At 36.3% G+C, this 24,248-nt stretch overlaps 1 long non-coding RNA gene across 6 annotated transcripts in view; it reads left to right on the top strand.

The window, feature by feature from the left end:
• LOC140640876 (uncharacterized) overlaps positions 1 to 24,248 on the top strand; it is a 193,314-nt gene that overhangs the window by 144,119 nt on the left and 24,947 nt on the right. For 3 of the 6 annotated variants that reach the window (XR_012037480.1, XR_012037476.1, XR_012037479.1), the window contains 2 exons: positions 17,330 to 17,404; positions 17,591 to 18,142. The exons of 2 other annotated variants lie outside the window; for them this stretch is intronic. This is a non-coding gene — a long non-coding RNA (uncharacterized lncRNA). Of the gene's footprint in view, positions 1 to 17,329; positions 17,405 to 17,590; positions 18,143 to 24,248 lie in introns of those variants that run through there. One more of the 6 variants, XR_012037477.1, reaches the window with a different exon arrangement.

A 24,248-nucleotide genomic window follows, 5' to 3' on the forward strand; every position in this document is an offset into this window, starting at 1 on the left:
CTGCCTTTGGCTCCAGTCATGGTCCTGGGGTCCTTGGATCCAGCCCCACATTAGGCCTCATGCTCAGTGGGTAGTCTGCTTCTCCTTCTCCCAATGCTGCTCCCCTGTTTGTGCTAGCTTCCCCTCTCTCTCTCTATTTCTCTCTCTCTCTCTGTCAAATAAATCTTAAGAAAAAAAACACCTTGAGACCAAGTATATGTCAACCAAAATACAATGAGGTCTCAGTACAAGGAAATCCAATGAAATTAATCATAATAATACAAATGTGAAATAAAGTTCCATTGTTTAAAAGTAGAAAAATATTTGACAAAATCAGTGCCATTCCAGATAAAATATTTTATAAAATGGAAATAATATTTTGTAATATTTTAATCTACAGGTATGTAATGGTTTAGAAGCTTTCATATCTATTGTAATATATATTTGTGTATGCATAGTATCTGTCACTTTCTATATTTCAAAATGGAATAAGCAGAAATTCTGATTCCCATTTCCAGTACTTAAGAAACAATGCCAAAGGAAAAAAAGGAAAACGTATCCCATTACCACTTTTATTATATGTTATTATCTTAGTGTGAAATTAGCATTTATTTTTGTCATTAAATTATCCTTACCAATACTTAGGGGGAGAAAAAAGATCGACAAAAAGGAAGAAAAAGGAAAAGATATAATAATCTGCTGACGCTATCAATTCTTTTTTGGAAACCAAAAAAAAAAAAAAAAAAAAAAACCATCTGAAAAAATACAGGAAATCAGAGATTGAGAGACAGGCCACAGAGCACTTTAGGAATCTCAGCCTACTAACAGTGCAATCCCCTCACACTGTTGTTTGGATTTGGCTGCACCTGCCTCTGTGACAGCATGGAAGGGTGGTCAGTGTTACAACCATGTGACAGGTTCAGGGTGATTGGCATGATTCTGTGAGGGGGGATTTTAGCCTCGTTAGCCTGAGCAGCTAGTGTATTCCTAGGCTGTGGCCACCTAAACCGTGTTCTTTTATCTCTCTTGTGGTCTCACGTCTTCCAGGATGAAAATAGGTAAAGGTTGGGGTACATACCATACATAATCTTTTTATCATATATACCATTTTATCCACACGCAGTTATACGCTCACCTACTCCCCAAGGGAAACAACCCCAAGTCCCATTGTTCTACTTCAGCTATCCGGCTCAGAGTCCTGCATTTCTGCATTTGATATGGTCTTGTCTTTAAGGTCACACTTGGTTCTCCATGATCCAGAGATATGTAAACTGTAGACATATCTAGACAAGTCAGCTGTCCCACCTGTCCCCATGACATGAGAGCATGTGTGTGTGCATGCACACATTCATTAAAGAAGGTTGGGGTAAGAACAGTTAACAGCAATAAAAGCCCCATTCAGAAACAGGAAGAATGGGAAACACAACACTCACTGAACTCTATCAAAGGAGCCCTGCTGGGCAGGAATTGTAAAGACCTCCTGCCTTCATAGTAGAGTAGGTCGCTTAGTTAGACCCCGGTCGCTTAGTTAGCACCCTTACGTAAGCGTCCTTGTCCTGGTTTTGGTTCTCTCAGAGACTTTTCTGTGAATCTGAAGTGGTCCTTAGACACTCCATCTTTTTGGGGATACTTGTGTTTTGAGTTGATCTCTGGTGCATTTTTAGAAGCCTGCAGTCTGCTTTAAGAGCTGAGCAAACACAGGAGTGGAAGGTCAAGCTGGTGATTTCTTCAGCATTACTATTTCTTCAAACCAGAAACAAAAGCTGGTAGGTTCCTATCTGTTTATTTCCAGTTAGTTTCATATGAAATCATGCATGGCTAATCTCTCACCTGGTCCTAATTTAAACAGCCTGATTGAGATAAACTTCACATACCACACAACTCACCTATTTGAAGTGTATATTTTGAGAGGTTTTAGTATATTCACAAACCGAACAACCATCACAACCAACTTATCATTTTGATCACCCCAGAAGAAGTCCCATATCCATTAAGAGCCACTTCCCACCCTCATGATCCCCCTTCCTACCATTTGCTGCCAGCACTGTGCACCTGCAAACCTACCTTCTGCCTCTATAGATTTGCCTGTTCTGGCATTGTATATAAGTGAAATAATTTACTCTGTGATCTTTTTGTGACTTTGTGTGACATTTAGCATAATGCTTTCAAGCTTCATCCATGGTGTGATGTGTAATAGTGCCTTATTTCTTTTTATTCCTTAACAATATTCCATTGCATGGACATAATGTGATTTATCTATTCATCACTTGATGGACATTTGGATTCCTTCCCCTTTTAGCTACTATGAATAATGCTGCTATGAAAAAAAAATGCTGCTATGAACATTTGAGTTCAAGATTTTTGCAGGTATGTTTTTATTTCTCTTGGGTTTATACCAAGGGATATGGATATGGATCATCTGTTACTTTTTCTTTAACATTGTGAAGAAATGCCAAACTATTTTCCAAAGTTTCAACCAGCAACGCATGAAGGTTCCAATTTCTTCCCAGCATTGCCAACGCTTGACATTATCTGTCTTTTGATTACAGAGGTCTTATTGTGTATGAAATGGGAACTCACTGTAATGCTTATTTTAATCCTTAATGTGTTTGCTTGCTGATGCCTCATATTTGGCACCTTATCCTCACCTTCAGTTTAATGGTACTTACCCTGAGGTCTCCTGAATCTACAGATCTAGCTGGTAGGTCAAAATCTTTTTTAGTATATGTGCTGCGTGAAGCGAGCACTGGTAGGTCAAAATCTTAACCTGAGTTTTGCTGCTGAGTTGTTTCTTATTAACAGAGAAAAATATTGGGTGGCATTTAAGAAACCCATGTATCATATCATTTCCGAATCTTTGAAGGCACGGAAGCAAATTATCCCCCCATATTTCTGCAGTCTTGGTCAATGTAGATTTGGGGCCACAGGTAGCCCTTTAGCAATATTATTTCTTTCTCTCCACAGCTGTATTACAATATTGTGTCCCATCATTTATACTAATTTTATAGGCAAGAATGGTCCTTAATATTTGAAAACTGGGGGCACCTGGGTGGTTCAGTGGTTGAGTACCTGCCTTTGGCTCAGGGCATGATCCTGGGGTCCTGGGATCTAGTGCTGCATCAGGCTCCTTGCAGGGAGCCTGCTTTTCCCTTTGCCTGTGTCTCTGCCTCTCTCTCTCGTGAATAGATAAATCTTTAAAAAAATTTTGAAAACTGGCTGATTTTTCCCCCTCTATCGTAGCATCTTGCTCAGTGTAGTAAGGAATAGTCAAACCTATCATAGTTTTGACTTCTTCAAAATGCTTTCCCTATCAGCACAGTTTCATTCTACATCTAATCTGCCTTCAGAGTTAACCACAGGCAGAGTTTCTCATCACCTGTTTGCTGTAGGATAATAGCGATCATCAGTTTTCCAGGGTGTACCATCTGTTTCCTTGCTCTGCATCGCGATGCTAATTAATAAATCAGTATCACAGGTGTTTCACTGTGGCACTACCCCCCCCCCTTTTTAGGGGCTAATTTCTAAATAAAGCTAAGTTTATATAATGAAGCAACTAAAAAAAAGAGTGGCTCAAGCAAAACAAAAGACTATGTTTCTCTTAATCCACAGGTGGGTAGGTAGTGTATGGCAAGTTGATGGCTATAAGCCAGAAAGGTACCCAGGGAGAAGGATTCTTTCTGTATTACTCTTCTAGTCCCTCTCAAGATACTTTCCACAACTGTGTCATAGGTGCTGGCTCTTCTAGTTTGTAGGAGAGAGAAAAATGATATAAAAGACAGTAGTTTTAGCTCAATTTTAACCATTTTATTTTCACATCATAGTCTATCTTTTGAATTTTACCCACCTACCTACCTACATAATCAGCATATATTTACATATGTATTTTTCTACATGGGCACTAGTTCCACTGTTATTTGGCTTTTTTTTTTTTAAGATTTTATTTATTTGAAAGAGAGAGAGTGAAAGCATGAGAGGGGAAAGAGCAGAGGGAGAGGGACAACCAGACTCCACATAGAGTGTGGAGCCTGACGTGGGCCTCCATCCCACAACCCTGGGGTCATGAACTGAGCTGAAATCAAGAGTGGCCTTTAACTGACTGAGCCACCTGGCCGCCCCTATCATTTGACATTTTTTAGGATCCTAATGTTTGGCCTTCTCATTCTTGATTCAGATTTAAGGCCTCTTGCGGGAAGCCTGATGGGGGACTCGATCCCAGGACCCCAGGATCATGACCTGAGCCAAAGGCAGATGCTCAACCACTGAGCCACCTGGGTGTCCCAATTTTTAGTCTTCTGTTTGAGGTTCAGGGTGATACTGTTCTGCCCTTGTGCAAATGCTACCCACTTGCCAAGGGTGGTTGTGCAGAGGACCCTTCACATCACATATTGCCTAAATAATCCTTATAAAACATCTCCTAGCAGAGAACACCTGACACTGAAAGCAGTTTCAAAAGCATCTAGATACTTTCATGACCAATTGTAATTACTATTCATAGCAAAACATAAAAATATGTAAAGCTTGGGAAAGTCACATATAATTTTTTCTGTAATCTTTTTGAGTGATAAATCACATTAGATGTCTTTTATATCTTGAATAAACTACTTGGAAGTGATGTTCTTTTTACATGATCCTCAGGAAGGTGTTTGGTAATACTTGATGTCACATTTATACGTAAGTCAAAAAGTAACATTAAGTTATCTGTTTTTTTTATTCAAGTCTTTGTTCAAATTTCATATTAATGTTACCACACTTTTGTAAAATGAGCTGTTATTTCTTTCATTTGTATTTCTTCTCGGTAATTTGTATACAATAGAGATTTTGTTTTTCCTTAACAATTTGATAAACTTGTCCCTTCAAATATCTGGACTTTGTGATTTGGGCAGAAGGACTGGAAGAATAGATATTTTTCATTTGGGATTTAGTTCCTTTTATGATTATTGGCCTTGTTCAATTTTCCTTTTCATCATATTTTGCTTGAAAATGGTCCAGTTACATCTCTGAGTCTGCACTCCAAAATATGTCTTAAGTCTCTCCTCTCTTAAACACAATGGAAAGTGACCAATCCAGAACAATTATCAGAGAGATATTAGACAACCTAGACAGTTGCAATAGCTATTTAACAATTTTCCTTTAACTCTTTTTTTCCCTTCAAGTTAGTTTCCAGCCAACAGTACAAGTGATCTTTTCAAATTATAAAACTGACTCTTGAATCCCCCTAATGTTGAGCTCTCTACTTAGTCTTCCTATGGTCCACGGGTACTTATCTCTTTAACGAGGACTCAGATCCATGAATCCTAGACATCTTGAAGATTACCTCTGCAGTAGTTGTTCAGAGTACCTAATAAGCTTCTTTCTAAAAGGGTTCCAGGGCTATTTTCATTTTGATGTCTTTTCCAGAAGACCAAGTCTCCAGGGTTTAGTTCGTGCAAGGGCTAATTAGTTAGATATTGAAGAGAGGCAGTATCTTTTGATAACTGTATGGTTGAGTTCCCTTTGTGTTATTTGTGTCTTCTTGCATTTGAAGGTTATAAGTGGTATTGCTGAATTTACAAATTGCCTTTTTCTAACTTAAAAAGGAGCCAATTAACTGCCAGATAAGTTGATCTCTTTGTAACTGTAACCATGGACACATTGTATTGGACCTGGAAAATTCAGCTGTTGAAAAGAGTTTGAGTCCATATAACATGGAACTTATTTATATTTGTGGTAAGATTGAGGATGGTATAGACCTGAAAGTAGCAAGCATTTTCTTATTTATTTATTTATTTATTTATTTATTTAATTTATGATAGTCACAGAGAGAGAGAGAGAGAGAGAGAGAGAGAGAGAGGCAGAGACACAGGCAGAGGGAGAAGCAGGCTCCATGCACCAGGAGCCTGACGTGGGATTTGATCCCGGGTCTCCAGGACTGCGCCCTGGGCCAAAGGCAGGCGCCAACCCACTGCGCCACCCAGGGATCCCAGCAAGCATTTTCTATAAAGGGTCAGGTAATAATTTAGGCTTGTAGACCCTTGGGCTGCCTTGCTGCTATAGTATAAAAATGCCATAGACAATATGAAATGAATTTATGTTTCAATAAACCCTTATTTACAAAGCAGTTGGCAGACTGGATTTCTCCCATGGGCCATTATTTGTCAAGCCTTGGTATAGACAGTAATTGAGTAACTGGTGGTGCTTTGTAGTATGTATGTATGTATTTATAATTTTTATTCATTCATGAGAGACACACAGAGGGAGGCAGACATAGGCAGAGGGTGAGGCAGGCTCCCCATGGGGATCCCAAAGTGGGACTTGATCCCAAGACCCCAGGATTATAATCTGAGCCAAAGGCGGATGCTCAACCACTGAGCCACCCAAGTGTCTGCTTTGTAGAATTTATTAATGACAGTGACTGTAAAGGTAGATTCTGGGTTTCCAAGCAGGAAACATGAGACTGAGTAGCATTTTGCCATTCTGAGTGTTGTAGCTCTTCAGGAGTGAAATGTCTTCCGATCCCATTGTACTGGATACTAGTATGGAGTCCATGTGAAGGTATTTACATGTGTCTTGCGATTTTGACTTTTGTCCCTCCCTCCTCTTGACATTTTTGCTAGAATTGTGTTTTTGGCAGGTGAGGTATACACAGAAGACCTACCTTGTGACTTAAAAACCTACCTCCTAAAGTGCTGCTTTAGTTCAGTGACCAGTTTGTTCCTGTTGTGGTAGATGAATCTCATGTAAGCTATTAGTGAGGTTCCACGTGAACTCCTATGACACAATCAACTTACTGGTCTAAGAGTGTTGGATTCTTTTAAAGTAGTTTATATCCAAACTATTTACAATATTTTTTACCTGACGTTGAAGTGGAATTTTGGCATTCTAAAATAGTTTCTTTTAACTCCACCAGACTTTGGTTTGGGAGGACATCACAAATCTCTTTGCAGATATGGCCTAGTCAGTGTAACGAAGAGCAAAGGTATTTCCCTTAGTCTAGATCAGCCACTTTTTACTGACTCTTTTAACTACCTTTATAGTAGGAACTTCCTTTGCAGCATTAGGTTATCTAAAAGTTGCTTGACTTGTCTAGTATTTTAGGGTTCCTTCTTAAATTAGGGGCACTCATATTTCCAAAGCATCTCAATGTCATAGACACCCAGAGACATAGCCAGAGTATATTTATACAACAACTTTCTTTCTCTAGCTAGTTGGAAACTTATAGTGAAGGCAAACACTTTTGTCATTTTAACAGATTTATTCTATATTATGGACTTATATTCTGTGGATGAAATGAAGTCTATCATGCAATACCCAGACTAATAATTTTTCATATCTGCTTTCAGATACATGATTCATCAATAAATAGTCACGTGTAGATTTTTCTAAGGAGTTTCTAATAAGAGTTCATGGGGCATAGATAATTTTGAGACAGATGCTCAACAGCCATTTGTTTCTCTCTCTCCTTTGATAAGAAGGGGAGAAAGAATGTTTATGTGTTACTGTGATGAATAGCAATATATAAAGGAGGACATAACAACAGTCATGAAATGTAAGCCAGCTTGTGATTAAATAAGTATTTTTCATTAACTGGGAAAGTTTATTCATCCAGATGATCATTAGATTCATGAAAGACCCCAAAAATATGTCAGCAGGAGCTTTCATGTGTTTCGCCCCAGCTTCTATAGCCTTGAGGAAAGATGGGTTAAGCTTTGTTAATGGATAAAGGGAGAGACTATAATTAGCTATAAGCCTAACCAGATGGTTTATGAGTGTACAGAGAGAAAGGTTTATGGAGTTAGGAGAACCTAGAGGAGGGGGTTGTTAGTGCTTGCTTCAGTTTGCAAACTGCAGCCTCATGTTGGAAACATGAAGAGAAAAAATGATTTCATGGAGGATGGGAGTCCAATGTCTGAAAAAGGTGGTGAGAACTAGAATTTCTAGAATTTTTAGTTATTTGCCTAGGGAAGCTTTCAATAAGTTACGGCCAATCAGAGGTAAGAGGCTTGTCTCCCTGAAGCCTATCATGCCTCAAGTAAGGTGACAAATTACAGTTTGTTTGTTTGTTTTTTCTTGATGCTTTGTGTTCTTTTTCTGTGGAAGGTGAGTTTGAGAGCTCTTTTCATCTTCAGAGTTTTGTAACAGGTGATCCACATATTAAATGAGGGTAGAATTATTGGGGAATTTGAGATCCTAAAACCTCTGACATGGAATCTCTGGGGCATGACAGTCTGTTTTCCTGATGATTCTCTGGAGTAAAGGTAAACAAGTGTTGATAATATAAATGTAATAAAATCAGAAGAGAGCAGAACCTCAATCCATAACTATAAAATATGTTTCAGGTGAAGTTGAAAAAAAATGCCAGAAACTTGCAAGGGATATGTTGTCTTTTAGCCCTTCCAGAATGATCTTATTCTATCTTTTACTCCTGGTTGCGTAGTGTCTAACCTGGTAAATGTTGAGATGAGTCGGTATGAACCTGGTGGGTTTAGCTTCTATAATCTTGCCAGTAAGGATACAATTTTTGGCCCACAAGAGTCTGATATCTTGTAGAGATCCTGAGGCTATGTCTAATGTAAGTGCAAAGTTAAGCCTGTGTCTAAATTAACTGTGATTGGATTAGGAGTAGAGGGGACCTTTTAAATTTAGGGAACAGACTTTCTGAGGATGTCTAAATTTGGTAATACTACTTATGTAATAAATCTCATTAAGCTATTTGGTGTGGTATCAGAAGAGTAAGATATCTCTTATAAATAAAAAAGTAGCACATATTTAACAAAAAGTTGACACATATTTCAGTATTTTAAAAGCCAATAGATTCCAGTTGATTATTCTTGGATATAATAACAAAAATGATAGAGAACTTAAGGTCATAAAAGATAGCAAATTATATTTAACTTACCTCTTCTTATTTTGAAGTTTTTTTTTTAATTTTTTTTTTAATTTTTATTTATTTATGATAGTCACAGAGAGAGAGAGAAAGAGAGGCAGAGACATAGGCAGAGGGAGAAGCAGGCTCCATGCACCAGGAGCCTGATGTGGGATTCGATCCCGGGTCTCCAGGATCGCGCCCTGGGCCAAAGGCAGGCGCCAAACCGCTGCGCCACCCAGGGATCCCCTTATTTTGAAGTTTGAAGGAATTTTTTGGACAATTATGAAACAGGAATTCTATTTGGCTTTACATCTCTTCCCAACAATTTCATAGCCAGTTTTTGACTCTGTCAAAAGAGTGCTTCACAGAGAATAAACAAATTCAACAAGTAGTGTAAACTTATTGAAACTTACATCTCACAAAATGATTTTCTTTTTAAGTTCCTGTCCTATAGTAAAACTGTTGTCATTCTCCAGTTAAAAACTATTTTCTGCTTTTTTACCTTGCTTCCAAAATAATTTTCAAATCACATAGCTTGGGTTACATAGTCATTCACAATATGGCACCCAACTACATCATTAGTCGCTACACCCAAGTGTTCCACATTGCTGTACAAATGCAAGTGTAATCATTTCACCCACCCAGTCTAGTTAGTTGACTATTTACCTTTTTCCTAAGGTGAGTAAAGGGAAGAAATTTGCCAAATTCTCCTGTTGACTATCCCCATGAACAGCTCAAACAGTGAACAGTTTTCTGCACATTTATATTTTAAATATGTCTTGTTAAAGTATGTTTATATTGTTCCCTAAATGTTAGAATATATGGTCCAAATCTCCAACTATGTAATGTACTTGAAGATTTGAGATTAGATATTCTTGGAACTTTGCTTCTTAAAACTAAATAAATAGTTCAATCATACATTTATCTTCTCTTTTTAGCCCTTTGAATCATTATTATGCTTTTCTCTATATTCTTTCCAAGTTCCACACACAAGATATGGTATAAGACACTGTATAAAATTTTTTATAGCCCTTGTCAAGGATTCATTATAAGATTTAGTCTAACAAGGGAACGATGCTGTCTACCCTTCTGTTTATGCATGAATATATACTTGCATTTTAACAGTGGCAGTTTGTGACTGATTAATGACCACTGATGAGTCATTTTCTTGATTAATTATGTTAGGCCTGTTTGTGATCTGAACATCAAAACTATGTGACAGATAGCTAGAATCTATAGCTTAAGACAAGAGCAGATGTTAAGAGTTTGTATTTGGTCTATTAGAAGAGATAACTAATAAGTCACGTATACTGTCTTCATAGAGCAGTCTGGCAACAAGTATTGCCTTATAAAAAGATAAACTTTCAGCTCCACTGAAAAATGTTGCTTTTTTTCCTTATCCATTTTCACTTTGAAAGATGAATGACAACAGTTGTCTTTATACTCATTAATTAATTTTCAATCAGGTTCTCTATCAAAGGATTTGGGACTCTAATATTAGCTCATCCTGGAGACTTGCATTTTAATACAAGCAAAATGTGATCCAGGTCATGATACTGCCTAGCTGTAACTACCTCTTCCACTGATACCACATGTCTGTACTGTCTACATACATGTTCCAAATAATTGCAGAGACTGAAAAAGCCATGTGACTCAAGTAGGTCTAAACTGTCTCTTCCATAGCTCCCCCACCTATCAGCACACTGGGCTCAGTGTTCCCTTCATTCACAAGCCTAAGCCCTCATGATCTTGTTGTCCTACTTCCCAATGGCCATGAATTCAGATATCTGACTTTATCTTGAGTGTCGTCTTCTGAGAGAGAATGATTTGGGGTTTTTTATTCCTCCTTGTAAGAACCATGGAGTTGGAAGATGATCTGTATTCAAGAACCAGGAAGACCATGAATATATTTGCAGGTGCTATGAAAGTTATTTATTCCCTCTAGAATGAATGGTTTTCCTTATCAGTGGCATGGGATAAGGATACCTGTCCATCTCATAGAAGTGTTATGGGGCTTTTTTTGGAAATAATATGCATAAAAAATGTTCTCTGTTTTTAGTTTAAAATCTTGCACAAATGTAAAATGGTACTGTCATTTTACTTCCTCTTCAATACGTAACCTCTCTTGGTTATTCTCTTCCAGAATCCAGTTGTGGATATGTATTAAGGTCTAGAAGAATGGTAAGCTAGAAAGGAGAGAACTGTTGTTAGCAATCACATAGCCAGCCTCACTTTTAGCAGCTGGGATTTCCTCAGATATTAAGAACCTACATAGTATTATCAAATTAAAATGAAACAATGCTGAGACCTCATCCTTAGGTATAATAGCTTAAATGTTTAATATATGTGCTATTCTAATGTTGATGTAATTTATAATTAACTTCATTATTTGAGCAAATAGAGTTTTATGTGAAGTCATGACCATCAATCATCTATTAAAGATGATAACACTTAAAGAAGCACTTGTGAACATAGAATAACGTACAAACTTGTCAAATCACCAAGTTGAACACCTGAGACTAATGTAACGTTGTATGTCATCTATCCTCAAAAAGATACAAAAGAAAAAAGAATATTAGTACTCAGTTTTCCTAACCTTTGACTTACATGGTAAAAATTCAGATTTTTCCCCCTTGTGACCTTATGTACCTGCTCACTATATATTCCCTACTTCTTGATTATTTTCAGAATCTCTATATCATTAGGAGCAGCAATGTGCCCAACTCTGAAATCATATTTTCTAATCTCCCTTGCTTATGGGGTGGCTATTAGTGAGAGGAATTTATTGAGTGAGCTTTGGGGAAAATTCTTTAAGAGCTCTAGGGCTCACGGGGGATCTTTTGCTTTGCTCTTTTTCTTTATCTTCTATCTGGAATGCAGTAATGATTATGGCAGCCCAGTAACCATCTTGTGATCATGTGATGAATATGAGGATAGAAGCTATACATTAAGGATGGTAAAGCCAAAACGTTAAATTAGGAACCTGGGCCCTGATAACTTTATGGAGACACCATCTTAGCTCATGTTGTATGAGACAGAGAAAAAAAATCTGAAATCAATCTACATTGTTACATTTCCAAGTCTCTGCTATAAGCAGCTCAATATAATTCCTAGTATTCATTACCCTTCTTAAATAGACAATTAGAATTTTTTTCTTTTCCCATAATCTGAAAACAAAACAAACAAAAAGCGTAGCACTGTATGTATGCATCTGCTAGTACACTTGTAAGCAAATAGATGCACAATTGAAATAGGAAGAAGTTGGACAATATTTGTTTTCACTATGACTCATACTCAGGCATTCAGAGATCTTGCTGTAGAATGATTCTCTTTCAAAAATGAAATGGATTCACTTCAAATGCAAAGAAAAAAAAGAATCTTAAAAAAAAAACTCTTTGCTGGAGGTTGATGCTGGAAAATGTTAGAACAATGGGCAAAGTACAACCAAGAGCCTTCCAATAACTGCCAGATTCCAAGTGTTCCAGAAGATTAACAGTGTCATAAGCTTAATTATGATAAATGGTGATTAGGAATTATCTTTGGCTGTTTTTTCTGGTTTTATTTTTCTGATAGGTCTGTCTTAAGTAAACAGAAATTGGAACAAAAAACAAAGAAAAAAAAGAAAATCTGCCACTTTAATCCACTTTTTAAAAAGAAGTCAGCCAGAATCACAAATCAGCTCTTATTTATTCAGGTTTAACAAGGAAAACAATGCCATTGGAAATTAATCAAACCTCAAAAAAAAAAAAAATAAAAAAAATAAAAATAAAACAAAAAACCAAAACTCTTTGCCTTTCAGATTTTTGTCTAAGTGGAAGCTATCACTCTCTTTCAGGGAGTAAAAAGATTTGCATGGGAAAGTATGCAAAATTGTAAACCATTGGGAATAAATAGTGGTATGGAGTGAGCAAGAGAGGTTTGCCAACATATATGCATATAAAAATACATGTATTTAAAAGCATTTGGAAGAAAAGGTACCATAATGGTCGAAATACAGAGTTATTTGCAGTTGTCAAAATAGGAGCTTTCGTCATGTTTTATTCATATTTTCTTGTACCTTCCAACATAATGAATGTGAATCTCTTTTGTAATAATAATATAAAATTATTGAAGAAATGTATTGAACAAAAATGGCATCTGCCATTTTCATGCATGTAATTCTTACTATAATAGCTCTTTTTATTCTTACTAAAAAGGTACAATATCTAGTCATCACCCTCTATGATAGTCCTTCATATACATTGTGGTGGCTTTAAAACTACATCAACATATACTCTCTTCCAATTCCAATTCCTGTGACTATGTACTAGATTTAGTGTCTTGCTTCTAGCAAATAGGATAGGCCAGAAATGATGTCACTTCCATGTTCAGGTTAAAAAATATAGTGCCTCTCTTTCTCTGGTCAACCTGCCATATTGTTATTATTGCTATGGACAAACCCATATGACAAGGAACTAAGAACCTTGGTCCAGTAGCCCATGAGGAACTGACACCTGGCAACGATCAGGGGATAATTTTGGAAGCGGATCCTTTAGTGCTCTACAAATCTACATGATTACAGGCCTGGCTGACATCTTGACAGCAATCTGATGACAGACCCTGAGCCAAAATCACTCAACTAACCTATGCCATGATCCCTGACCTTCAGATAGTGTGAGATTACTGCTTGCTGTCTTTGCTTCTAGATCTTAAGATAAATTGTTACATAATAATAGATAACTAATGCAATCATATGTAAGGATTATCCACAAGTACTCTTGGAATTCTCAAGGACAATGAAACTCCCCAATCTCTACCACCTCCAAAAACTAAAAGCATTATCCAAAATATGAGTATATATCAGGAAACTAAGCCATACATAGCAACTAAAGAAGGGGTTCAATGGCAGTCCATAGTCATCATCAGAAGTTGACGGAGTTCATACATCAGCCACAGCTTTTACTTTTGGTTTTCTGTCTTTCTCAAATCAACAGGTGGGAATAAAGGAAGGAAGGGAATGGATATAATTTTGGGAAAAACCCTCTAACTCCTTTTATTTGGGATTGAACCATCTATGTTGTCCCAGACTAGGAGAAGTGAGAAACAGTGATTGGCTTTCAAGAGAATTTTTAAAGGTTTAATGCTTGTACTCTGTTTGAATTTATATCACATTTTCTGGTTCTTTTTGTTTTGCTTAGTCCATATTTTTTATCTCATTTCTTGTCTTTTTAATTACTCCCTTTTCACTTTTTTCCCTCTTCTAGTTTAGAAAATAGGAAATATATTTCTGTTCTTTAATTGGCTTGGTTACATTAATAATTTCAAATTATTTCAAACAAACATAATTGAAGTCTAAAGTTAACAGTATTTCATCTCCTTCCAGAAATTAATGATTGCTGAGTTTAAGGTCCATATGGAAACACATGAGGACCTTGTTGAAATGTAGATTTTGATTTGATTTTGATTTTGATTCTGTAGGCCTAGAGTGGACCAGAGTGTCTACATCCTAATAAACTCCCAGCTGAGTGTAATGTTTCTGCTCTGTGAAACACCCTTTAAATAGAAACTCCTAGTCCCACATAACTTCTTAATTCTTTTTTATAATTCATATTCCCAACTTATTTAAAATTTATCTGATTTTTCTCTTTTTAAACTACTATAGATACTCTCATTGTTTGGCAAGTCCTCTTTTTTTTTTTTAAGATTTATTTACTTATTTGAGGAAAGAAAGAGAAAGCATGTGAGCAGGGGAAGGAGCAGAAGGAGAGAATCCTCAATCAGACTGCCTCCTGAGCAGGAAGCCCAACACAGGGTTCCATGCCTGGACATTGAGATCATGACCTGAGCCAAAATCGAGAGTCATGTGATCATTTGACTGAGCCACCTAGATGCCCCATCCGCAAGTCTTATTTATAGTTCTCTGTTATCTCTGTTCTTCACTCATGCATTTCACACTGGTCCTTCAGGGTTGTTTTTTTTTTTTTTCCCCTACTTGATATAATGATATACTAGTAACAAACTTCTTAATTTAAGTATGTTAGAAAATATCTTTATTTTGCTTTTATTGTTCAACTTTGGTGTGTATCTTTAAAAAAAACAGTATTTTCTTCCATATCCCAAATAATATCTCATTTCAAATAATAGTGTCTTAAGATGCTATATGATCATTTGTTTAAATTCAAACTTTCCCTACTGCTCCAAAATACCCAAACCAGGAAAATCCCAACACCATCGATTTAATTGGCTTCTTATTTCTTTTAAATAAGAACCATTATATAGTTAAAGTTCTCTCATGTAAACAAAAGTAATCTCTAGTTTACGAGTTAGTGTTATACAAATTTCTGGTTCCCATCAACAGTTTGTCTTAAAGTTTTATAGTTTTAACACCAGTTCACTAAAGTATTGTCAAATCTATATTGTCATCAAGATTGGCAAAAATGGATTATTCCTGATTCTTTTACAGAATTCTCTACTTTCCTTTTTTTAATGAGGCTGGTTAGTGCCCTAAACTATAGTTGCTATTTCAACTAAGAGTAAATTCTTAATTATTATTCTTTAATTAGCAGATTTCAAAGAAAAGAGTCAATTAGTAGTTTGTTTTTTTTTCTTTTTACTTTGTTTGATAAAGTTGGGTGCTTTTTTTCAGATTTCACTTAAATCCTGATTAGTTGGGATGCCTGGATGGCTCAGCAGTTAAGCTCTGCTTTAAGCTCAGGGTCTGATCTTGGAGTTCAGAGATTGAGTCCCACATCTGGCTCCCTGCATGGAGCCTGCTTCTTCCTCTGCCTGTGTCTCTGCCTCCTCTGTGTCTCTCATGAATAAATAAATAAAATCTTTAGAAGAAAAAAAAATTCTGATTAGTTAATATACAGTACAACATTAATTTCAGGAGTAGAATTCACTGGTTCATCACTTATGTATAACACCTAGTGCTCATCATAACAATTACCCTCCTTAATACCCATCACCCATCTATCCCATCCTCCGCCCACCTCCCTCCATCAACCCTCAGTTTGTTCTTAATCATTAAGAGTCTCTTATGGTTTGTTTCCCCCCCCCCTCATTATTCCACTCCCATATGTTCATCTGTTTTTTAATAGTTTCTTTGAATAGAGACTTGAGATTTCTTTTTTGTTGATTGTCATCATTAGCCCAAGTATTTTCATAGATTGTGTTTCATTTACAATCATTATTCAATATTGCAACATAAATTGTAATAAATTTGATTAGATGGAGTGCTTTTAAGTTTGTACTTGTTATAATTAATTTAATTCCACATCCATCCTCATAATCATGAACCAGTAATACCTACCACTCAAATCAAAGCTCATCATGGAAGATAACAGGTCTGAAATACGATGCAAAAGAGTTTAAAGATATATCTAAAATGTGTAACGAAGAGAAATATATGACATTCTGACGATTATAAAACATGTCCTCTGATTTCTGTTAGAATTTTTATTCATTTGCTCATTAATTCATTGATTTATTTAATGATTAGTTCTTAAGTTCTTGTTTTTTCCCAGAGAGTCCACAACTCATTAAGGATATAACTGAGTTCAAATCATGTATATTCTCTGTCCCCATAAAGATTACACTGCAGTCTTGAAGGATCCTCAATCAAAATAGTTCATTAATAAGTTTAAAATGATCACTTTGATAGATGCTATGCAGGAAGGAATCCCCCTTTTGGGACTCACAGCCCTGGTCTCAGACGGTTGTAGAAATGTCCCTGAGAAAGTGGCACTCCATCCGAGAATGGAAAGATAAGTAGGACTTTAGTAGATGAACCCGGAAACGAAGTAGGGTGGATATTTCAGAAGAAAACAAAATAACTGGGCAGCCCTGGTGGCTCAGCGGTTTAGCGCACCCTTCAGCCCGGGCATAATCCTGGAGACCCGGGATCGAATCCCACGTCAGGCTCCCTGCATGGAGCTTGCACCTCCCTCAGCCTGTGTCTCTGCCTCTCTCTCTCTCTCTGTGTCTCTCATGAATAAATAAAATCTTAAAAAAAAAAAAACTAATTCTAGGTAATGTAAGGTGAAAATGTTTCAAGTAGATAAAGTTCAGCAGACAGAAAAAACAAGTGAAGTGATGCAGAAACCTTGCAGAAGCCATTCTGATGCAGGGTAAAGCTATTTATTGGTACATAACTTCAAGTGTCTGAAAGTATATCCAATAACTCTTCATAGAAGTTCACACTAGAGAATTATGTTATGAATTGGAGAAAAGCAAAAGGGAATTGTTTTAGCTGTAAAACTTTTCAAAGTGTTGGAATTATTTTTGTGAACCAATATTATTTTTGAAATTCAAAAAAATTCAAAACAGAACTCTCAGAATTAATTCTATTTTTGTTACTTTATAAAGAATGTGCTTAAGACAAAGAAAGGTATATGTTTAATCAAATACTTTCATAAAGTCATGGTACATAAATGGTGTCCACATACACAGAAAAATATAGATGATCACATGCTGTTCAGGCAAACTAAGATATCTCAAGTAAACTTGAATTTTTTTTTTTTTTAGAAAGTATCTACATGTAGAGTAGATACTCTGAACTTCTGGATCTTGGAGTTTTTTTTCTAATAGGCGTTATGGCAGGTATGTTATGCTTTTATTAGTCCACTCTACTTTGCTGTGTGGAAGTTTCCTTGAACTCAACTGAGAAGCTCAGATTCTCTATCTGCATTCTTTTTAGAAAGGGAACTAAACTCGCAATCCTCAAATGAAAGTTTTAAGCATCAGGAATTTAGCCTTTCTTCTAAATAAATGCCTTTGCTTCTTTAGCTTTTGGAAGAAACTGCCCTAAATGAAAAAAGAAAAGAGAGACTTGGAAACCTCCAGAATGCCCCCAAAAGACTTCCTTTGCATAGAATCGTTCATCAATTTCAACAGTAACAGAAAGTAATGGAAACGTGATCTGAATGGGCAGCGGAAACCTGAGTAGTAACTTAAAACTCCATTGAAGTTGTTCATCAGATATAGGACCCAGCTTGTTCTTTGTAAAATCAATATTTAAGTGTTTTGGACTTTTTTTTTGCCAGAATTAAAACATATCTTCCCAAAGGAATGGTGGTGGTAAAATAGAAGTCCTATGTTAAGAGCACTGGACTTTCATCGGGCAATTTGTGGCATGAGTTTTTATAAACGCTACAAAATAAGACCCGATGTATTCACAAATATGCAGATCTTTACTTAGAACTGTTTGGGAAACTATTCTATCACAAAATTTATTCGTATTAAATGTATTTTTAAGGGAATAAAATGGTTTTAAAGCTGTAAATCTCTGGCATGGAGAATAGGTTTGTTTGTTTGCTTTTTTTTTTTTTTTTTTTAAGGTGCTCCCAACCATGCTTTTAGTAAATTTGGTTTTCCAGTTTTCTTAGTTTTACACATATATCATTTACTCCTAGTTTATATGCCTATATTTATAACTTTATAGCCCCTAAAACAGAAGTTCTATGCCCGTTTAACTTCTAAAAAGAGAAAAATAGCTTGGAAATTAGGTCTAGAAATATATATATATATTTAAAACTTATTTACTTGAGAGAGAATTGGGGGTAGGGGCAGAGGGAGAGAGAGAGAGAGAGGGAATCTTCAAACAAACTCCTGCTGAGTGTGAAGCCTGATGTGTGAAGCTCAGACTCACAACCCTGAGATCATGACCTGAGCTGAAATCAAGAGTCAAATGCTTAACCCACTGAGCCACACAGGCACCCCTAGGAAAATTTTTTAATTCAGAAGCAACAGATTAAGAGTCATCCTGTGGTCCCAAGGGGGAAAAAAGTAAAATCCTATAAAATTCTGGTATTTCCCCTCCAGATCTTGGAAAATAATTGAATCTTGTCCTTCTTTTGGTGATTGGTATTTTGATATTTAGTAACTATGGAATTAGCATCTCAGGAAATATTTTGTGATTTTATAAGGAAAATTATTTCTCAGTGACTTTGGAAGAGCTTTGCTACTCTCAACATAAGGCAGAGAGAGTAAGAAGAAAAAGAAGGCAGAAGAGGGAAAAGTCAAAGAACGGGTGTCTTTGAGACAAGGCCAAATTATCAAAATGTTTTTGGGTAAAAATTAGTTATAAGCCAATCCATGAAATGAGGCAAAGATAAAAAAAAAAAAAAAAAAAAAGATCTTGGTACACTCTTATACAGTTGTTTTCAACCACTATTTAAACACAGAAATAATTTGGGGCACCTATGTGACTAAGTCAGTTAAGCACCCAACTCTTGATTTCAGCTTAGGCAATGATCTCAGGGTCCTGCGATTGAGCCCCTCACTGGGGCTCTGTGTTCAGTGGGAAGTCTCTTGGAGGATTTTGTCTCCCTTTCCCTCTGCCCCTACTTCTACTCCCATCCTCATGCTCGCTCTCTCTCTCTCCCCTCCCTCTTTCTAAAATAAATCTTTTTTAAAAAAATAAACACAAAAATTATTTAAAATCTATTATTTTTAGCACTTTGTTGGTTCTCTTTGAGAATAATTATAGCACTGTATTTTTTCCAATATGACATATTTAAAATATATATCATTAAAATTTTCATTAATCTTAAACATGAAAATAAAGTTTAAAAAACTCTAATTAGTGATGTATATTTAAGATATTTGAAAGAAAGCTATATCTACATTTCAGTTAATGATCATTTAAAGTATATAGGTATCTGTGTATATATATGCATATATGTGTGCAGTACAGAAACACATGTGTGTATATGCATGTGTATATGTGTGTATATATGTATATTGGTGTACATTTATTTATACTACATTGAAGTTAAAAAAGATTCACATCTTTTTGCATAGTGAACTGTCATGAATTCTTCTTCAATTGTCTAGAATTCTTTCTTAAGGCGAAGGGATCATCACCTTCCTTTGTGCACCTTTAAAAAAAATCAACTTTAATCAACTCTAAATAACTATTAAATTGAAGTTTTGTTAAAATCAACATCTGTTCAAGATGAATTAATTCTAGAAGGCTGAAACAATCAAAACAACAAATATTTGTGCCTATGTTTAAAAAAATTCTAATTTATTTCTCTTTATTTTTAAATTGACTCCATACAGAACTTAGCAAATTATGTTTCCTATGTATAAATATGACGCATTATCAGTGGCTCCACTCTGTTGCCATTATCCAGGACCAAACAAATGTCTCCATTTTTTTTTATTTGATCATCTTGCATATCTAGGATACTCCAGAGTGTTCATTGAATCCACTCACTTTTTAAGCAGCGTTTTAAGATTGGCCAAGCTCAAGATTTTATCACAGATCTTTTTATCTTAACTTTTAAACACATCCTTCTCTTCTCTATCATTCTTGGGTTCTGAGGTACCCCTCAGACCCCGGTGCCAAGGTTGTCACCTCTCTGACACCATAGAATCAGACTGTCCCATCTTAGCTGCTCTGACTTCATCTGTGACCCAGATATCCCCTACCTATGTCCTGACCTGTGTCAAGAAGGGAGAGGTAAAAGAGGGAAAAGGGCATTTTTATCCAACAGAGACCCATTGTATCACACTTTGGCACATGTAGTCTCTTGATAAGGAGTATATGCAACCAAGTGGTCATTATTTTGATGATCCAAAATCATGTACTGCAATAAGGGACTCTAGATAGCCAAACCAGAATTAAGTTTGAATTCCTCAGATCCTCTTTTGGCCAGGCTGTCAACTGGAGAGCATACTAACTAGGCTAGCCTTAGTTTGTAATTAGGGGAAGAAGGAACATTGCATCCAGAAACGGCCCTAGCAGAATCATGAATTTCCTAAGTTACTATGTAACCTTCTACTTTCTTTGACCTGATCATTATATAGGAAGAGGCTAAAAGGAGATGGCCTTCTCTCCCTGGATCCACATTTAGGAACCAAAAGTGCTTTAATAAGGTATGGGGTGATGGAAATAAGTCAGAAATCTTTTTGAGTTGATTTTCATTTTTATTTTTTATTATTTTAAAAGATTTTATTCATTTGAGAGAGAGCACTAGTAGAGGAGAGGGACAGAGAGAGAGAGAGAGAGAGAGACAAGTAGACTCCCTGCTGAGCATGGAGCCCAATTTAGGGTTTGATCCTAGGACCCTGAGATCATGACCTGAGCTGAAGTCTGACACTTGAGCCACCTATCCAGGTGGCCCTTAGGTTGATTTTTAAAGGTTCTGCTCCAACATTCAGGAATACCTGATACTCTTGGGTGATAAAGAGAAGGGAAATCCATCAAGTCAGTTGACTGTCAATCCATTGTTGAGCAGCTTTTTCAATAAAACATTCATTGTTTTCATACTGCAAATGATCAAGTAAGCCAAAAATAGGACAGCAATGAGTTTTAAGGGTTGCCCTGATTACACTGGAACAGCAACATTCATCTAAAATGATGTCAACACTGGTGAAACACTACAGATAATCTTAAACCAGTCAGGGTTCCAAAGATCACTTTGGCTTCTGCCCATGGTGCTAGTGAATTTAGCTCCTTTCCTATTCCACAAACCATTGCCTTATTATGACTGCTGTCTGTCTCCTGATTTTTAATGACAATCCCAAGAGGTGATATTCACTGAATTATGTTTACTCCATGTTGTTAGGACATCTTTGACATGATATAGCATATAAGCCAAAGAATAAGTTTTTAGTTTTGAAATTTTAAGAAGGGTAGGAATCTATATATTTGAGCTACTATGGTATAGTATGTTAAACCTCAACAGATTTGCAACCACTTCTACTTGAGGCCAGTTACAATGGAAGATGTTGCTATCTTTGTTGCTTTACCAGATTTGCCCAAGCAACACTATCAGTGTAAATACACTTGTAAGCAACTTTTACATGATTTCATCCATCTTCTCAAATTCCTTGGAGGAAGATAATATCCATTTTTATAAATAAGCATATATGACTTATCTATTATTATGCCATCTCGAAGCAGCAAAAGACCCCACAGAAACTGGGATCTTCGATACTAAAAAATTGATACTTGGCCAGAGCTGTCATTGAAGATTTCCTCCCAGAAGGAGAGTATAACTTGGGTCTTTTGTCTTGTATTAAGTAGAGATTGGATGTGTAACTTGTAAATGCTCACAATTTTTGATACTTAATTACAAGATTGAGTCAACTAATATAATCCCATGGATTCTCAGGTTCTCATTAGATACTCTTGATGTTGGAGATTCTTGTGTGCAGCAGTGGATGCAGTAGGTTGATTTGGCCCAGCCTGTCATTTCCCCCACCCCTGCCCCCAATTACCTGGATGATGTATTGATAGAGTGGGTAGTGCTACTGAATAATTCTTTCATCTGAGGGTGAAGATGAAAACAAACCAGTCAGTTCTCCCAGCATTGTTCCCTCAGTCTTTGTTTTATCTTCCAAAGGTTTGATGTTTGATAATGAATAAATTAGGATAAAATATGAATGTACCCTCTGTAAGGACCCAGCAGGAAACATTGGCTGTTGAGCCAGATCTCAATCAGCAAATGAAAGGGGTTCATTTTGGCATCAAGACCAGGCCTGTGAAGTCTGTTTATTTAGAAGAATATTGAAGATGAAAAAGGAAGTTTGTGTGCATGGTGTTTATGTGTGTGCAAGAGAGATAATAGAAAGGCTTGGGAAACACTTCAAATTTTATGTAAAATAATTTCATTTCCTTATAATGTCATGTCATTTATTCTTTAAAAAAATTAAGTAATTTACTTCCCTATTAATTGGTGTAACTGGTTATTAATGCACATAATGTTTTATCTTTTGGAGGCTGAGCATCCTTTAGAGCTCATACACATATTTAAAATATCTATTTTTCTGGCATAAACTATTGCTCATTCTCCTAGAGACAAATAAAGCTATTTGTGAAAAAGAAAATTGTACAGAAACTGGCTTTATGTGGAATTACATGAATGGCATCATAAATGTGATGTTAATACTCCTTTTCCGATGTTATGAAACTTAAATCTGATTCTCTCTTCCTGGTCTCCTACACATACAATACTACTTTAAAGGTTGCTTCGTACTGTTATTCTGAGGACTATGCCATAAGTGACTCAGCCATATTAACTTAAAGCCAGGATCTGGGGCTAGGAACAGGCACATGGAAGATGGCATGCAGTCCCATGCTGTTGCCATTCTCTTCACATCCGCCCACCATGAGAGCTGTCACAGGAAGTTAGCAACCCCCAGCTCTTCTTGTCACTCTGCTTGGAGATGGAGGCTGACTTTTGCCTCTAGCTCTCCCTCCATCTAGGGCACACCTAAAAGTAAAAAACAGAGGCTCTGGCATAGTCTTCAGTTCTAAACTATGCAAGAGGAATGAAGTTCATCTGATGAAACATTGTCAAGTAGGCAGAGTATTTTTCTGGCATCCCCGTTGGTGCGCTTTCCCACGCTTCACTGTGTCCTTCTTTCTACTTCATTTCAGACTCCAAGAAGGCTATGAAACGAGAATTGAGGAAAGGCTGTGATACAGGTGGGGAGGCACTCATCCTTTCTGTACACCTATTAGCTGTTATATGTGGGCTCACTTACATTAAACTCCCTTTAACTATAAAGCCCCAAACTAAATTTCTAAATGAAAAAAAAAAAATCTGAAAGTATAACTCACAGGTTGGAGAGGTATTTTGAGTGACAAAAGCACTTCCCCAAATAACCTTTCACAGATCATGGCTTCTAATGGTACATTTATATATAACAAGCCCTGAAGGCCATGCTCTTTTAGAAAACACTTTAAGATTCTATACCCTCAGGTGACTATTACAGTCTTTTTGAGTCATTGAGCACAAAGTAGTAATTCTTGTCCTTATTATTTTTCATGATGTAAGTGAACTGGCTCAGTGTAGAATCCAATTTTTTCAAGTAGGGTCACTATGGAATATTTGGGAAAATATACATAGCAAGTCTATTACCTTGTTACATGGATTTTGCAATTCGAGCATTTTTATTCTTTCAATCTGTAATCAGATATGTTCTTTTTTGATTTGAAAAATAGGAAGATGTAGATAAGGCAGCTAACTTATGAAACACTGCTTATATTGAGTAAAGACAAGAGTTTTTTTTTATTCCTTTGAGAGAAAATTTTAATCTGAGAATGTCTAAATAGGATTTCTTGAAGGGATGGGTAAAGTAACACAAGATATACAGCTATGTCTTATATATACAGTAAGATCAAAATACATTAAAAGTTACTTCCTTTGTGTTGTGTCTAGCTGTAATTGACAGTCAATATATTTACTTAAAATTTTCCCCTGACTTCTTTTCTCCTCACTTCCTTTTTTCTTTGTGACTATCAAAGCTGAGATTTTTATCTATTAATTAGTAGCACAACTTACTTAGAATTGCCTGTGGCAAGCATGTGTCATTGGTCAGGCCTACATTCCTACCATATAATTAACTGACTTTCAACAAGGGTAGGGGGCGGGGTAGAAAGAGAAGCAAGAGTAAAGAAGAAAGTTGTTAGAGGAGAAGTATCCATTGT

The sequence above is a fragment of the Canis lupus genome, chromosome 10 (genome assembly GCF_048164855.1).
Source record: "Canis lupus baileyi chromosome 10, mCanLup2.hap1, whole genome shotgun sequence".
Classification (NCBI taxonomy): Eukaryota; Metazoa; Chordata; class Mammalia; order Carnivora; family Canidae; genus Canis; species Canis lupus.